This window comes from Vicugna pacos, chromosome 8 (assembly GCF_048564905.1).
Source record: "Vicugna pacos chromosome 8, VicPac4, whole genome shotgun sequence".
In the NCBI taxonomy this organism is placed as follows: Eukaryota; Metazoa; Chordata; class Mammalia; order Artiodactyla; family Camelidae; genus Vicugna; species Vicugna pacos.
Window position 1 is genome coordinate 8884421 of NC_132994.1, and position 17985 is coordinate 8902405.

The window sequence follows — 17985 nt, forward strand, 5'->3', positions numbered from 1 at the left end:
TGTGATTCCTTAATTTTGTATACTTTCCCAAGCTTTTTTGAACGAAAAAACAACTTTCAAAGAAAACATGACAATTCTGAGAAACCAGGTTCCATAGAGCTCTAGTTGGGAAAACTTGGTCTTAGTCAATGTTTTTCAAAGGCTCGTCTCCTGATCAGCGACATCAGCATTAGCTTGGAAATTATTGGAAATGTAAATTCTTGTGTGCTACCTTAGACCTGAATCAGAAACTATTGGGTTGGAGCCCAGAACTCTGTGTTTTAACAAGCCTTCCAAGTGCTTCTAATGCATACTAAAATTGAGCACCATTAATCTAGGAGAAACTTACGTCTTGAATTTAAAGACCAATGTTGTTGATGGCTTAATATCTATAATATGGTGGTTTGCCTTCAAAGGATTGGTGTTTTAAAATAGGTTGAAAGCCATTACTTCATCTTGACTTTGGAAGGAGCTCTATATGACTTCTCAGTTCTCAGAATTGGATCAATGGGATGTATTAAGATGTGTTCAGATGAATCAGAAGATTTCTTTGATTCTTTAAGTAACTGGTCTCTGTTCCATGTGGAATGAATGAATGAATGAGGAGATCTTATTTCTTTAGGTAGGACATGAGAGGAGGATGACATTATGGAAAAAGAGACATAAATGCTTTACTGTGGGCTGTGAGAAACAGCTTTCACACCAGGTCCAAATTTACCTGGTAAGGGTAAAGAAGGTGAACTAGACTGACAATGTAAAGTGTGTGTAGTTAAGCATCACTTATAGGGTAACTGAGAGCATGAACTCTGGGTCGAGATTGTTTGGGTTTGAAATCCAACTGTAAGTTGGGCAAATTTTAATTTCTATGCTTCAGTTTTCTTGTCTGTGAAATGGGGGTAATGACAGTACACTAAAAAGATGAAATAAATGATGTAATGTATTTTTAAATTTTGGTATATATATATTTTTTTGAAGTATAGTCAGTTTACAATGTTGTGTTAATTTCTGGTATACAGCATAAGGCTTCAGTTATACATGAACATACATATATTTGTCTTCATATTCTTTTTCACTGTAAGTTACTACAAGATATTGAATATAGTTCCTTGTGCTAGACAGTAGAGCCTTGTTTATCTATTTTACATGTAGTAGTTAGTACCTGAAAATCTTGAACTCCCAATTTATCCCCCCCCAATCCCCTTACCACTCTGGCAACAGTAAGTTTTTTTTCTATGTTTGTGAGTCTGTTTCTGTTTTGTAAATAAATTCATTTGTCTTTTTTTTAAGATTCCATATACAAATGATATATGCTATGTTTCTTTCTCTTTCTGGCCTACTTCTCTCAGATTTTTTTAAATAACAGATGAGAGATAAGGGAATAGCTTTCTGGAGCCACCATATTTTTATTTGCCTAATAAACTGTTGAATAATGTTTATATGTAGCAGCTAAGTGCTTTATACATATTAACCCATTTGATTTTTATAATCAGTCATCCATGGGGTCAGCATCCTGGCTCTGATATTCACAACTTATACAACTGCTAATGCCTCTGGGTGTCAGTGTTCTCATCAGTAACACTGTGATAAAGATAGTCTTCTCAAAGTGTTTTGTGAAGATTAAATATGATTTGTAAAGATCTCAAATGGCACTTAAAGATTTGGGAAGCTGGTGGAAGAGAAAACTTTACACCATGACTCTTTTTCCTAACACAGTTTTCCAAAGGGGAAGTCGGCCAGCCAGAGCAGGAAATGTGAAGACAATATAAATAAACTTTAGAATTCTGATATTATGTGAGAATGAACTTTTATTACCTTAAAAAAGACTTATAGTGACCAGGAAAGCTATAAATACTGCCCCAAATTTTATCTAAAGATGACAGCAAATCTTGGAGCAGAGCTGCAAGAAACAAAACTGCTTTCTTTTCCAATTCACCCAGTAAGTATTAGGTTACAATTGAATTAATTAAATTCTTATTTAATTTTCAATTTCTCACAGTCAGAGAATAAGATAAATATTATTTATTATAAGTTTTGAAGTGTTAGAGGTGAGGGAAACAAAGCTGGGAGCAAGAGTCATGCTACGTGCAGAAAATTAGCCCTAGTTTTGAAAACTGACATCTTTCTTTCTTTGCTACCAGGGGTTGAAACTTATTCCCATGGATACTATGTCAATATCAGATACATTCATGATGTGTTCGTGATATAAGTTACTGGACTAACGAAAATTCTAGCTTTTCCTGGGTTAATACAAAAGCCATGCTAAGAAGTTGCTATCATAATTCAGGAATGAGAGATAAGTACCCAATCAAAGGTATAACTAATTAAAAAAAAGAAAGGAAGAAATATATCTGAGAGAGATTTTCAAGAAAAATTACATAGTCAGTTAACTGATCAAGAGATGAAGAGGAAGAAATCGTCCAAAATTTCAAGATATCACAGTTAATTACATAACAATGTCTGCTTAACTCAATTAATGTACAAGAAAAATAAATTTGCTTCTGTAACAACTTACTTTATATTTCCTGTCACTATTAAGTGATGGAGGACTTTGTAGTGCCAGGGGCTTAGGGGCTGGGGATTAGGCGAAGAGGGATCTGGTTCTTGGTCAACATCGATTGGTTCTCGCATTTGCAAAGACAACATTCCTACATGATCTTTGCCCAGTAACTGTTATTCCCATTTCTTTTACAGGAAGGACCACCAGGGCTAATAGGGCTCACTGCCACATCCATACTGCTCTAGATAACATAGAAAACTGAACTTTGCTGCCTCCATGAAGCACAGCAGGGTGCACAGAGACCCGTAAGACTCAGTACTCATAAGGGCGCCTACAAGAAACAAATGGCACACTCAAATTCATGTATTTCAGGGAGAGTTTATTTACATGGGAATCAACTACAAAAATGTGGTGAGTGTAAGGGACCACAAGGGACGGTCCAGGTTCACAGAGTTTGCTGCAGACCCTAAAAATGAAGGGAGAGAGAGGCCACCAGAACCTACAAGGAGAGACAGTTAGGATGTGAAGGCTAACTAGGAAGGAGCAGTGATCATTTAGGGAATGCAACTGACCTGAGACAGTGAAGGGCTTTCAAAGAATAAATATCCCGATATGACTCCTTTCTCTCATTTTCTTCTGCAGGACTCATTAGCCAAATCACCCTGGAAGCCAGTAGGAAGAGAGCAGAATAGATAACAGAGAAGAGGGGATCTGGACGGGCAGATGGTGGTGTCTGGTATGAGGTATCAGATACGTCTTCCGAGATATAATTTTTGCCAATTTCTTCTCCGTTGATTTAATACTATGCTGAGTACTAGGTTTTTGTTTGTTTTTCGTCCTACATTTATCATTTTTCTAGGCTCTATTGGAGACAAGAGCCCTTTCCTCTTAAATCCTCTGAAACTGAGGTTCCTTCCCTGGGGTCTTTCTGTTAAGGGTGGTTCATTTCTTCTTAGGGAAAAACAAATATTTAAAGCACTTGCACAGTGCTCTGTTAGCTTTCTTCACCCTCTCCCGTTAAAGCTTTTATTTCTAGTTGGTTCTTATTATCCCCATCTGATGATTATTAAAAAGTAAGAATGCATCAATTAGCTCCAGATGCATACATTACAATGACACCAGAGAAACATGACAGGGTTGAACAAAACAAAGCCAGAGTGGTGACAGAGGTGGGGGCTCTGAATAGATGCTTCATGGGAAGCAGGGCCTTCAACTCAAAACATCTGAGTACAATCAATCTTAGATCTGGAATTTAAAAACTCTTTGGCTTCAGAGATGTGCAGATTTAAACCCTGGGCTTGCGCACTGGGTCTGCACTGAATTTAAGCAAGTATCTTATTCTTCATTCTTACTCCCTACCACTCCTTTCCCGTCAAAGATCTCTTAATTTGGGTGGTTGCCAAAACCACACGTTCTCTATGTTTGGGACCCAGAGTCATCTCTCAGTTCCTTTTAGTTCTTCAATGTCCAACAGTAAAAATTAACAGAACACTCTAGGAATCAGAAGGAACAACAGTGGGGAGTGAGCTCTAAGAATAAAAACCTACCAGGAATGAAGGTTTGTATTCGTCTAATGGGAAAATAATTCAGTCTAGCGTGTGTCCTGCTTGAGAACAAAAGAAGCAATGAATGGATAGTGGAATAGGAAAATGATAATATCAGCTATGGCTTTGCTTTATTGCACATTGATGACAGTGATTGTGCCACAGTGAACACTAGTAAAATGTTGATTAGAAGTGATTTAGCAATGCTAGCCACTATATATAAAAAAAATTAGCCACTATATATAAAAAATATTAACCACTATATATAAAAATAGATTTAAAAAATCAAGCTTCTGTATAGCACAGGGAAATATATTCAATATCTTATAATAACTTTTAATGAAAAAGAATATGAAAAGAAATATATATAGTATATGCATGACTAGGACATTGTGCTGTACACCAGAATTTGACTCATTGTAACTGACTGTACTTCAATTTAAAAAGAGTGATGTTAGCATCTTTTGTCTCTCTTTTGTGATCTCAGGGGGAAAGCTTTCAATATTTCACCATTAAATATGTTTACTGTAGGTTGTTTTTAAGAAGGTCTTTATCAGATTAAGGAAATTCTCCTTTATTTTATATAGAATGAATGGGTATTGAATTTGGTTAAATATTTTTATTCTGTAAATACTGAGATGATCATACATCTTTTTAAAAAAATGTTTATGTAGTGAGTTACACTGAGTGATTCTTGAGTGTTAATCCATCCTTACATTTCTAGGCTAATTCTTTCATGGTTATAGTGTTTTCTTTTGGTATATCACTGCTTTCAATTTGCAAATATTTATATTAGCACTTTAGTACTTATGTTCATATGAGAAATGGACTTGCAAATTGCCTTTCTTACGATGTCTTTTTCAAGTTCGGGTATTAATGAGGGATAGCCTCATAAAAACGTTGGGAAGTGTTTGTATCTTTTTCCGTTCTCTGCAAGAAATTGTGCAAGATTGATGTTGTGTCTTCCTTAAATGAAAGAAGTGCTTGGAAGAATTTACCAGTGATCCCATCTGGGTCTAAGGCTTTCTTTGTGGGAAGGTATTGAAGTATAAATTCTATTTCTTTAATTGGTGTTAAATATTGAAACAGTTTATTATTTCTTGTTTTGGTAACTCATATCTTTCAAGGATTTTATTTGTTTCATTTAAATTTTTTCTATTAGCATAAAAATGTTTGTAATATATTCTTTTTGTCTTTTTAAATGACAGAGTTGTACCCTTTTACAGTCCTGATAATTTCTCACTCTTATTCTTTTTCCTGATCAACCTTGTTAAGTATTTTTCAATGTTATTAATCTTTTGAAAGAACCAACTCTGATTGTTGGTTTTTCTCTATACATTGTTTTTTCATCTTCTGCCCATTATTTCTTTTTTTATACTCTCTTTGGTTTTGGTTTTCTATTTTTTTCTAGGTGCCTTAGAGGATTATTATTTAGTTCTAAGCATTACATTTTCTTCTAAGTACTACTTTAGATGCATTCTACCATTTTTGATATGTTCTACCTTTAATATAATCCAACTCCACTTAAATTTTGTGTTTATTTCTTCTAGCCATTTTTATGGACAATTTATAATAGCATATCTTAAATTTTCAAACTTTGGCAGTTTTCTAATTATCTTTTTGTCTTTTTTACTTTAGCTAAATTTGTTTGTGTTCAGAGAACATATCATTCATGATCTACATCTTTGAATGGGTCAACATGTTGTTGAATCAGCATTGACAGCATTAATTTTGGTTACTTTCCTTCAGTTACCAAATTACAGAACATCCATTCTTGCTTTATGACAAATGATCACATTCTATTTCTAAAACAGTGCTAAAACTCCAGAAAACTTTAACTCTGATTTACTTCTATTCTGTTTCTGATGTCCGATAACAGTTTTGAAAAAAATTCCCCACCATTGTTTCTACAAATATTGCTTCAGCTCAGACATCGCCTTCATTGTCCGTCTTTCTAATATCACAATTGTAGATACTCTAGACCATTCACTGTGACCATTTATCTCTTCTGCATTTCCATTTTATTAGCTCTCTGTGCTGCAATTTGGATGTCATTGATCTTTCTTCTAGTTTATTAATCTTTGCTTTTGTCATATTTAATCTGCTATTAAACTCATACCTTATGCTCTTAATTTCAGATATTTTATTTTCAGTTCTAGAATTTTTAATTCAGTCTTTGTGTGGATTTAAATAGTGTTTGTATTTATTCATATTCTATTTGTCTTTCCCATCATCTTCTCTAATTTTTAAAACTAAATTAATATTTTTAAGTCCTTGCCTAGTAACTCCAATACCTTGATTGACTATGAATCATTTTTTATTGTCTGTATTTTTTCTTTAATGTTCAGTCATACATTTCTGTGTTTTCTATTAAATGTGCAATAGCATTAAGTCTAAAAAAAGTACATACTTTAATTAAAATTACCTTATTGCCAAAAAATGTGAACCATCATCTGACCCTCACTGAGTTCTAATCTTTTTTGCTAGTGGAGAGTCAAACCTAAATGTAGAAGGCTGCTGACTGACCAGGGTGGTGGTTGCTGAAGGCTGAAATGGCTATAGCAATTTTTAAAATAAGACAAAAATAAAGTTTCCTGTATCAATGGACTCTTCCTTTCATGAACAGTTTCTCTCTAGCATTCAATGCAGTTTGATAGCTTTTTACCCACAGTATAACTTCTTTCCAAATTAGAGTCAAACCTCTCAAACCCTACTGCTGCTTTATCAAGTAAGTTTATGTAATTCTCTAAATCCTTTGTTGTCATTACAACAGTTTTCACAATTTCATATCAAGAAACCACTTTCTTTGTTCATCCGTAAGAAGTGATTCCTCATCTGTTGAAGCTTTGCCATGAGATTGCAATTCAGTCACATCTTCAGGCTCCAGTTCTGATTCTTACTGTTTCCACCACACCTGCAGTTACTTCTCCCACTGAGCATATGAACCTCTCAAAGTCATCCATGAAGATTAAAATCAACTTCTTCCAAGCTCCTGTGTATGTTGATATTTGCCCTCTCCCATGAATCACAAATGTTCTCCATGGCATCTATAATGGCGAATCCTTTAAAGAACGTTTTCAGTTGACTTTGCTTAGATCTGTCAGAGGGATCACTAGCTATGACAACTTTAGCTTTATGCAATGTAGTTCTTAAATGATAAGAAAGTCAAAATAACTCCTTGGCCCATAGACTGCAGAACAGATGTTGTGTTAGCAGGCATGAAAACAACATTAATCTCTTTGTACATCTTCATCAGGTCTCTTGAATGACTGGGTCAATGAGCAGTATTATTTTGAAAGATTTTTTTTTTTTCTGAGCAGTAAGTCTCAACAGTGGGCTTAAAGTATTCAGTAAACCATATTATAAGTAAATGTTCTGACATTCAGGTTTTGTTATTCCATTTACAGAGTACAAACAGAGTAGATTTACCATATTTCTTCAGGGTCCTAGGATTTTAAGAATGGTAAATGAGCATCAGCTTCAACTTAAAGTCACCAGTTGCATTAGTCTCTAACAAGAGAGTCAGCCACTCCTTTGAAGCTTTGAAATCAGGGATTGACTTCTCCTCTCTGGCTATGGAAAGTTCTAGATGGCATCTTCTACCAAGATAAGCCTATTACATCTACATTAATTAGTGTATCCACCTTCATTAATTATCTTAGCTAGATATTCTGGATAACTTGCTCCATTTTTACACCAGCACTTGCTGCTGCTTCTTGTACTTTTATCTTAAAGAGATGGCTTCTTTCCTTAAACTTTATGGGTAAATCTCTGCTAGCTTCAAGCTTTTCTCCTGCAGCTCCTTCATCCCTGTCAGCCTTCAGGGAATTGAAGAGAGTTAGGGTCTTGCTCTGGATTCAGCTTTAGCTTAGGAGAATGTTGTGGCTGATTTGGTTTTCTAACTAGACCGCTAAAATTTTCCCCATATCACCAATAAAGCTATGTTGCTTTCTTATCAGCCACGTGTTCACTGGAGCAGCACTTTTAATTTTCTTCAAGAATGTTTCTTTTTGCATTCACAACTTGGCTAACTGTTTGGCCCAAGAGGCTTAACTTTCAGCCTATCTTGGCTCTCAACATGCGTTTCTTACTAAGCTTGATCATTTTTGGCTTTTGATTTAAAATAAAAGACATGCAACTTTTCCCTCACTTGAACACTCAGAAGACATTGTAAATTACTTATTAGCCTAATTTTAATATTATTGTGTCTTGGGGAATAGGGAGGCCTGAGGACAGGGAGAGAGACAGGGGAACCGCTGGTCAGTGGAACAGTCAGAACATAGACAATATTTATCAATTAAGTTTGCCGTCTTATGTGGACATGGTTCATGGCGCCCCAAAGCAATTACAATAATAATATCAAAGATCACTGATCACAGATCACCATCATAAATATAATAATAATGACAAAGTCTGAAAGATTTGAAAATTATCCAAATGTGACACAGAGACTTGAAGTGAGCAAATGCTGTTCGAAAAATGGTACCCATAGACTTGATCGACACAAAGGTCACAGAAACATTAAATTTGTAAAAGGTGCAATATCTGTGAAATGCAATGAAGTAAAGCTCAGTTAAGCAAAGTGTGTATGTACACATATTGTATATAAGAAGTTCAGGCGATAATATGTCCAATGAAGAGGATCCCATTTCCTCTGTTAGGTTCACTGAGTGGGATAATGTGACTAAACCACATTTTAACTGGATTGCAGTATTATAAAGGCTCACTCTACCTCTTGTTCATCTCTTCTCCTGGGGTATACTGTGGTAGATCTTCAGCTGAGATCTTACTTGAGCTTTGTTTTCTTAATATCAAGATATTTGAGAAAACTCCCCTCTCTGTGTTACGAATTTTCAATTTTGACTTGACTCCCTACCTTGTGCAGCTTCAAAATTCACTGAACGTCTAACAGTGCATGTTGGCTGCTTGAAGCCTCTATTAGTCCAATTTTGTTACACCCATCCCAGTGACTCACAAATGTGTGCTGGTTTCCCTGTGCCTCACAGCAATGTCCTTCCAGGGGCCAAGCCTAGATCCTCAGAGTCTAGCTGCATCCAGGGTCTGCTAGTGACCCAGGAGAAAAACTGGATGATCTTGTCAGCTCACTATTCCCCTATGACTTTCATATTTCTCTTTCTTTATTCACAGAGGCCTCTCCTCCTGCAGCGTCTTTGTCTTCTCAAAATGAAAAGATGACTGAAATTTCTGCTTTGATTTTCAGAAGCTCTGTCTTAGCTTTTTATCTTCCAGCTTGAACAGCTTCAACTCTGACAAATATTTGGAAGGGGAAAACTGCCTTTGTGTGGAGATTCATTAATCCTCTAGTTTCATCACTCTGGCACTGTGGGAGCACAAAAAGTTCTCCTGGGATCTCTATTCCCTATCTAAAGTGCTCTACCAGGGGTTAAATTAAAATTCTCAGAGAACATCTTTGCTCCAAATTGGCATATGCTTCCTCTGTGAATTTCCAGTTTCACTAGTCTTCAGTGCGTCCACAGCTCTCAGGCAAGTTTAACTACATGAATTTTGTATTTCACCCAGGCTCTAATTGTTCTCTGTTGTGAGTGATGGTCCACCACAAACTATTTTTTATAACCTAGCAGCAGAATTTTCATTATTGGACTTTTATCTCTCTTGGGGCAGGTAAACCTAACATTCTTTTATCAAGGATTCTTTCAAGTTAATGTTTCCTATTGCTGGGCTGAGATATATTTTGGGGAGTTATTATTCTGTCTACAACTGGCTGTCCTATGATCCTCAAAAATTCACATCTGTCCCACATGGAGAACACATTGGAAAATATTAGGTCCCCAGAAGTTTCAACCCATTACAGCATAAATTCAAGTTCAAAAATCTCATCTAAGCCTCATTATGTCCAAGGCACCAAATATCATCATCTATATTCTCTAAATAAGGTATAAATAAGGTGCTAGGTATAACCCACCCTGGTGCAAAATTTTTGTCCAAATACAGAACTATGAAACAAGAAAACAATTTATCTGCTTCCAGAGTAGAATGGTGAGACAGGTGTAAGATAACAGCTATAGACATTCATATTTAAAAAAAGGAAGAGAGTAGAATGAGAAAAAGGAGTCATGTTCTTAAGAAATCTCAAAATCCACCTGGGAAAACCCCATTAGGCTTTAAGACCTGGGACTAACACTCTGTGGCCCACTTCTCTATCGTTTGGGCCCAGGGCTCTGTCCTCTGGGTCTGCAGCTCCACCTTCAGATTATCTTTCCTTTTTCACGAAGGGCAATATTTGTTTGCTGCTAAGTGGTTTTACCAGCCTGTTTCCTGCTTTAGAATTTGGGATTTTTATAGCTGTCTTTAATGTTATTTTTCTCTTTTCCTGTCTAATTTGGCACTGTTTCTGCTGATGTATCTTCTCAAGAATCCTGTGTATCTCCCACGTATGTCACAGGGGTTATCTGGAGGTCGGAAATCCAAGATGCATCGGCAGGGCCACAGTCCTCCGGGAGGCTCTAGGGGAGAATCTCTCTCCTTATCTTTTCTAGCCACCAGAGGCTGCCTGCCTTCCTTGGCCTGGGGTGCCTTTCTCCTTCAAAGCCAGAAGCATATTCTTTTCTAACTCTGACCCTCTGTTCCATCATAACCCCTTTTCTGACTCTAATCCTCCAGCCTCTTTAATTTCAAGGGCTCTTGGGATTACACTGTTTGCATCAGGATGACACAGGATAATCTTTCCTTCTCAGAGTCCTTAGCTGAGTCACATTTGCCTCTTGACATGTGAGGCAACACATATTTTTCCCCCTGAAGATTATGGTGTTGGCATCTTTGGGCGACCTTTATTGTATTTAACACATGTACCTAATTTAGGGACATAAATTTCAAGCCCTGAATCCTACAGGATTTTGAATTTTTTTAATTTAAAACTTTTCCCCCCATTTGACCTGTTGTTTATTTCTGAGATGATAAATCCTCAGTTTGAATTTTTTCTTAGTATTTCTGCTGTGACCTTCCTTCCTTTAGGCAGAAAATGCAGAACACCCTAGAGCTGGAAGAGCCATAGAGTACAATGGGAATAGGGATGGGACACATTTTTCCCCATATGTCTTATATATACATTTTTTTTATTGAAGTATAGTCGGTTTACAATGTTGTATCAATAGGACACTTTTTTGATACCTCCACTGTAATTTTTTTTGGTGTTGTAATCTCCTAATCTTCTCTCCAAATGTCTATTCTCTACCTTATATAAGGAGAAGTTGAAGTGCTTCTCCAGGACAATGTTAGCTAAACTGACAGAAGCAGACTTCTGTTAGGTATTAAACAAAAAAAAAATAAAGAGAAAGAATGTTTTCGTTAAAAGGTGACATCTGGGGTGCAGTATTTGAGAAGAATAAACATGAAGGTCAACAAAATCTTATCTAGTTTTTTTCTGACAGCATACTTAAACAACTTTATGTTTGAAGCATAAATTTGGTAGTTGATGTTCCTGCTGATTTGTCGTATGACTAGTTAACAGCCTCACACTTTTGCTTATGCTTTAGACACATAGCTGGTTAATATGCAATAAAGTTCTTATAATTCATCTAACAATTATATCTGGAATCCCTCTTTTCAGTATAAAGTCATTCTCTGGAATGTTTTTTTTTTTTTTTTTTAGTAAACCGATCTTTTTTGCATAAAAGTGAAAAAAAATTTTGACACCTTTGCATAATCAAATGACCTAAAAAGATTGCTTTAGAATGCCCTTAGGGGAGAATCAACTGTGTAAGACTATATAGCAAAAACATATTTCAAGCCAGTTAGAGATTGTAGAATTTGGCACGGGTAAACAAAGAGATATGTAAAGTCGGTGGCTTTTTTTTTACCCTGTAATCCATAGAGCTCTGAGGATTTCAGGGAAGGGCCTCAGAGACTGCTGCAAAGTATAAAAGAGCCAAACAGGCAAGTCTTCAACCAGAGTGCTCTGGTTTATCTGATTTATATGTTGGTTCTGGATACCCTTTGTTTGAACAAAGGCTTTTATTTGGCCAAAACAATTGGATAGGAATCGCATCAAATAACTTGACTAAATCCTAGTCAGTGGGAAGCAGGGCAAAGACTAAATTCTAGTCATTTCATTCCTTCACTTAAATCCCTTCAGTGGCTCCCTGTCAACTTCAAGATAAAATATATACTCTTTCACCATGGCATTCACATTCTTACTGACCTGACTCTTGTCAATTTCTTTAGCTCATTTCTTGTTCTGCAGTCTTCTTAATGCCTTGAAGACTCTCCACAAATTATGTTTTATACCTAGAGTGTCCATTCTTTCTCCCTTGTTAGCTGGCAGTCTTTATAATCTTTACGATTCTTCGCTTCCTACTTTCCTGGTTACCGCAGTAAGGTTTAGGGCTGTCTTCTATAGTCCTATGAATGCTTTACATTCTCTATTATGGAGCTTTGAATAATGTATTTCAATTGTTGGTTTGTCTTTCTCACCCAGTTAAACTGTTCATAGTATGTTTTCTAAAAATTTCATCTTTGGATACCTAGTGTCTAGCCTAGGGATTGGGCTGGTTTGATGATTAAATAGGTAAATGTCAGTTTCTTACTTTCTCCTCTACACCATGCTAAGAAGAAATATCCCTGGGGTCTGAGGAGTTAGAATGGTCATCTGAGCCAGCACTCAGAGATTCTCTGCAGCACCGAGGAGGGAAGAAATAATCCCACTTGGCATTAAATAGACTCTACAAAACACTTATTTATTTAATTAAGTAATTAAGCTCATATCTGTTACGTGTCTTCTATATAGCCGCAGGCACTATTCGAAGCACTGTGGATACAGCAGTGAAACATGGAGACAAAATATTTACCCTGAAGCTTCCATTCCAGTGAGGGTAGGATGGATAGTCAGCAATTACATACATAAAATGTCAAGCAATAATAAAACTTCTGAAGGAAATTAAACAGGGAAATTAAAGCAGGGTGAAGGAAATAGAGAGTAAAAAGAAAAGAGGTTGCTCTTTCATAGAGCGATATTCAAAAGAGACCTCCCAACAAGGTGAGGAGTGAGAACTGAATAATGTCAGAAGAAAGATTGAGCTGTGCTGGTACTGTTGCCAGTGGATGTAACCACTGTTCCAGGTTCTTGTCCCACCCCAGAAAGAATTCAGAGACAAGACATAGTGGTTAAAAAAGTAAAGTGAGGCTTTATTAAAGGATGGATGGTACACTCTCAAGGGAAGGGTGGGCAGGCTCAGGTGAGCAGCTGCCCTGTGTTTCTTTGGCAAGTTAGTTACATAGGGTGTAAAAATGAATGGGCGGAATATTTATTGGGGACAGAAGGGTTAGGGGTCCTATTCCCTGATTATCATCCCAACTCCACCTTCTCAAAAGGAGGAGGGGTTTTTGTCCTTATTTAGTCTGGATTGGAAGTGTCATAGCATCAGTGCATGATGGGTACTTCTAATCTGCAAGGCTAATTTTATTGAAATGAGGGCATAATGAGCAAAAGGTTACATTCAGACACTGGAAATTCCTACCTTTTCTCACCTTTCTTTATCGGTCTCCATGCCACTCATCACCCCCAAAGTTGTGACCACTTATCAGCCCAAAGGTTCCTGCTTTTCTTTCTCTGTCCAGGGATCCCTGGTGCTTACATGATGTATGGTTTCCTGCATTTGGGCCTGTGCCCCTCCTTTCTGCCCAGTTCCTTTCATTTGGCCTGTGTCCCCCTTTCTCTGCTCACATCTAGCTCTCTGCCTGCTCTAGCAGTGTTTGTGGGAAGACTGTTCCGGGCAGAAGGACTGAAGACTGTCGAGTTCAAAGGCTTTGAGGCAGAAGTGTGCTTCTTGGGTTTGAAGAAGAAAACACAGTGTCAGTGTGGCTGCAGCACAGTAGAGAAATGGAGAGGAGACGAGGTCAGACAGGCTACGGAATATGATCTGGTAAGTCAATGGCAAGAATTCTGGTTCTTGTTTTAATGTGGTGGAAAAATCATTGTCCCATTTTGACTAGATTTAATCTGATCTGATTTTGAGTGTTGGCAGGGAGGGGTCTCCATATAAGAGTAGTATATGGGAAGACCAGTGGGATGTTACTGAAATAATGCAGGTAAGAAATGCTGGTGATCTAAACCAGAATGAGAGTAATGAAGGTGGTGAGAAGTGGTTGAATTCTGAATGCTTTTATAAGGGACAGCTGACTTGAGGTTGGATTGGATGTAAAGTATGAGAGAAGGGAGGAGACAAATAGGCTGACCCTTGAGGGAAGAACACAACTTCCAGTACTAAAGTGGGGAAGGCATTTAGAGGAGCACATTTGGGGAAGAAATCAGGATATTTATTCTAGATGTGTTGTTTGAGATGGTTATTAGAAATCTAATGGAAATGTGAAAAATGCTGCTGAATATTTAAGGCTTGGATTCAGAGGAATATTCAGGCAGAAGTGATAAAAGTGGAAGTCATGAGACTGGAGAGACTAGTTGCTGCCATGACTAGGTGAGCTCACTCTAGGAGTAACTGTCAAAACAAGTCCCAAGGCCTGAGACCTGGAGCATCTTATTCCTTAGGAGTTAGGGAGATGGAGAGGAATCAGCCGCAGAAATTGAGAAGAGGCCAGTGGGAAAATCTAGAAAAGTCGTGTCCAAGATGGAAAATGAAATAAATTTTCTAGAAGGAGAAAGTTGATCAACCATGTTAAAAGTTGTTACATCACGAAAATGAGAACTGAGAATTGCCCATTGGGTTTGGCAACCTGAGGTTAATTGGTGAAGTCGTAGGGACAAAAGCTTCATTGGAGTGGATTCAAGAGAGAATTGGAAAGAAATTAGATCTTGAGAAGTTTTTCTATAAAATATTGTGACTGGAGGGGAACATGGGGTAAAGGGATTTTGTTGTTGTTGTTGTTGTATGTTAAGTTGAGAGATACTGTAGTAGACATTTAATTCAGTCTGCAGATCCTAATAGGCTGCCAGCTAAAGTCTTTGGAACTGGTAACTGGATCTCTGAGGACATAAGATACTGGATAGCTTTCTAAAGATGTCAAGGTTTGGCACATACAAACAATGTGCCAGGTTGTGACCAGAAAAGATGCTTGATATAATTGCAATCTTTTTAAATTTATTGAGATTTGTTTTTTGTTCCAATACATGATCTATCCTTGAGAGATTTCCTTGTGCACTTGAGAAGAATGTGGATTCTGCTGCATTTGGATGGAATGTTCTGGACAAATCTATCAAATCCTTCTAATCTTTCTTAAGGCCATTGTTTCCTTGTTGACTTTCTGTCTGGATGATCTATTTATTAATGTAAGTGGGGTATTAAATTCCCTTACTATTATTTTGTTGCTGTAGATTTCTCCCTTTGGGTCTGTTAATAACTATATACTTCGGTGCTCCTATGTTAAGTCCATATATATTAACAGCTGTTATGTCTTCCTGATGAATTGACCCCTTTATCATTATATACCATCCATCTTTGCCTCTTATTACCTTTCTGGCTTGAATTTATTTTGTCTGGTATGAGTATGGCTATGCCCTCTTCCCTTTGGCTGCCATTGGCTTGGGGTATCATCTTCCATCCTTTCACTTTGAACCTATGTTTGTTTTTAGAGCTGAGGTGAGTCTCCCAGAGTCAGTACATAGTTGGGTCTTGTTTTATAATCGATCTAGCCACTCTGTGTCTTTTGATTGATGAATTAAATTTATTTACATGTGGGGTATTATTGATGGATGGGGACTTAGTGCTGCCATTTTGTCTCTTGTTTTCTGGCTGCTCTATATCTCCACTGTTTCTTTCTTTGTGTTTCTGTCATTTTGGTCATTTTTTATGATGTTTTTCTTAGTTTCTTCTTTTTCTGTTTCATGTCTCTACTCTAGATTTATGTTTTGTGATTACCATGAAGTTTGTAAAAAAAACTTCTCATAGATAAAAATAGCCCTTTTTCTGCTGATTGCATCTTATCTTTGTTTACCTGTATGGATTCCATCATTTTCCTCTTCCCCTTTTGTGTTCTTGTTGTCTCAAGTTACGCATTTTACGTTTGAGTTTGTTATCAAATTGAAGTAGCTATAGTTGTTTTATTCTATTTTATTTTTTCCCCTTTAACCTTGATGCTATAAGAAAGTGTTTAAAAACTTCTTCTGACATGGAGTTGCAACTTTCTTAATCTGCCTGTCAATTTATTACCTTAATCAAAGTTTTGTGTACTTTTGCCTTTTTGTTTCTGGCAGAAGAGCTCCTTTCAACATTCTTGTAAGTCAAGTCCAGCGTTGAGGGACTCTCTCATGTATTGTTTGCCTGGGAAAGGATTTCTCCTTCATATCTGAATGATAACTTTGTTGGATACAGTATTCTTGGGTGATAGTTTTTCTCTCATTATTTTGAGAAAATCATTCCATTCTCTCCTGGCCTGTAGAAGTTCTGTTGGGAAATCTGCTGATAGCCTAATGGGAGTTCCTCTATAGGTTACCATCATTTTTTTTCCCTGGCTGCGTTTAAAATTTTTTGTCATTGACTTTTGACAATTTTAATGTAATGTTCTTGGAGAAGATCTTTTTACATGGATATAATTCGGTGTTCTTTAAGCTTAATGGACTTATTATGTAGCCAGTTCCTTCTCTGGGTTTGGGAAGTTCTCGAATACTATTCATTTAAATACTCTTTTTTTTTTTTTTTTTTGCTTCTCCCTCTCTTTTTCTCTGGGACACCCATTACTCAAATGTTGCCCTTTCTAAAAGGGTCAACTAACTCTCATACAATTTCCTCACTTTTTATGTCTTGATTCTCTTTCCTCTTCTGCTTGTATTATTTCTGTTTCTCTATCTTTGATCTTGCTAATTCTCTCTTCCATGTGGTCTGCTCTATTTCCATTGCTTTCTGATGCATTCATCTTGTTTATTGACTTCTTTAGCTCCAGAATTTCTGTTTGAATCTTTCTTAGAGTTTCATTCTTTTTGATTCCTTCTGCTCATTAGTTTTACTCCTGAGCTCACTGACTTTTCATTGAGTTTCTTCATGACAGCCATTTTGAATTTTCTATTAGCTGGATAGCAATATTCAGTGGCTTTAAGTTTGGTTTCTGGAGATTTTTCATTTTCTTTTTGTAGTACAGTGTTACTACGGTTCTTCATGGTGTTGGATGAGGTGTTTCACTGCCAGTGCATTCGAAGTAGCCTACAGCTTTCTACTGGATTGTAATGATTCAATAAGTTAGAAATTAAAGGCATGCCCTTCGCTTTTCCTCTAGGTGGCGCGATATCACAAGTTTTTGGTTTCTCTTACCTGCACTGCCTCTGGTTATATTTGAGAGCCAGCACTTTCCACTCTCCACTACCTCTGCCAGAGCCCTGTCCCTGTGGTTTCTTGTGTTTCTGGGGTCATTGGTGCTTTGCTGCCACCAGTGTCTCTGGCATTACCACCTGGGGAGCTGGAATGGTGGGCTCCTCCGCTGCATCCAAGATCCCCTAAATCATAGGCTTCACCACCCTGGAGGGAGGGAGACGGAGAAGGAAAGGGGGAGCTGGGGTTGCCCTAGCACCTCTGTCATGCCTTTGTGAGGTTTCAGCCTCTACCACTGAGGGTGGGGGGTGGGATAAGGATCCCAGGCTCATGGGCACCTCAGTGGCTGGAAAGATGGGGTCCCAGGCCTCACTGCTGCTAACCAGTTACCTGTGGTCATGGTTGCTGCTGTGACCAGGAGACCGGAGTCGTGTGCCAGCCCCTTGCCACTATCATGTCCTCTGGAGCCATGGACTCGGCTGCCATGGCTGGAAGTCCGGGATTGCAGGAGCTGCCTCCACTGTTCCCCAGGTTCCACCTCCTCTGTGTCTTCCAGTCCATCCACCTTTAGATGTACAGATTATGGAACTCTTCGGCCTCCTGATGCATTGAGAAGAGGCACCGTTGTTGAGTTGGGGATGTTTTGCTGGTTGTAGGTTGAAGGGAAGAGACAAAGCAAATATCTCACTTTGCCATTCTGCTGACATCACTCCCTTAGAGGCTTCTACACCTG

At 37.6% G+C, this 17985-nt stretch overlaps 1 long non-coding RNA gene across 1 annotated transcript in view; it reads right to left on the reverse strand.

The window, feature by feature from the left end:
- The window catches only part of LOC140697826 (uncharacterized), a 35006-nt gene extending 17569 nt beyond the window's left edge, over positions 1 to 17437 (reverse strand). The window contains exon 1 of the long non-coding RNA XR_012075183.1: positions 17256 to 17437. This is a non-coding gene — a long non-coding RNA (uncharacterized lncRNA). The remainder of the gene's footprint in view (positions 1 to 17255) is intronic.
- Positions 17438 to 17985: the final 548 nt, after the last annotated feature.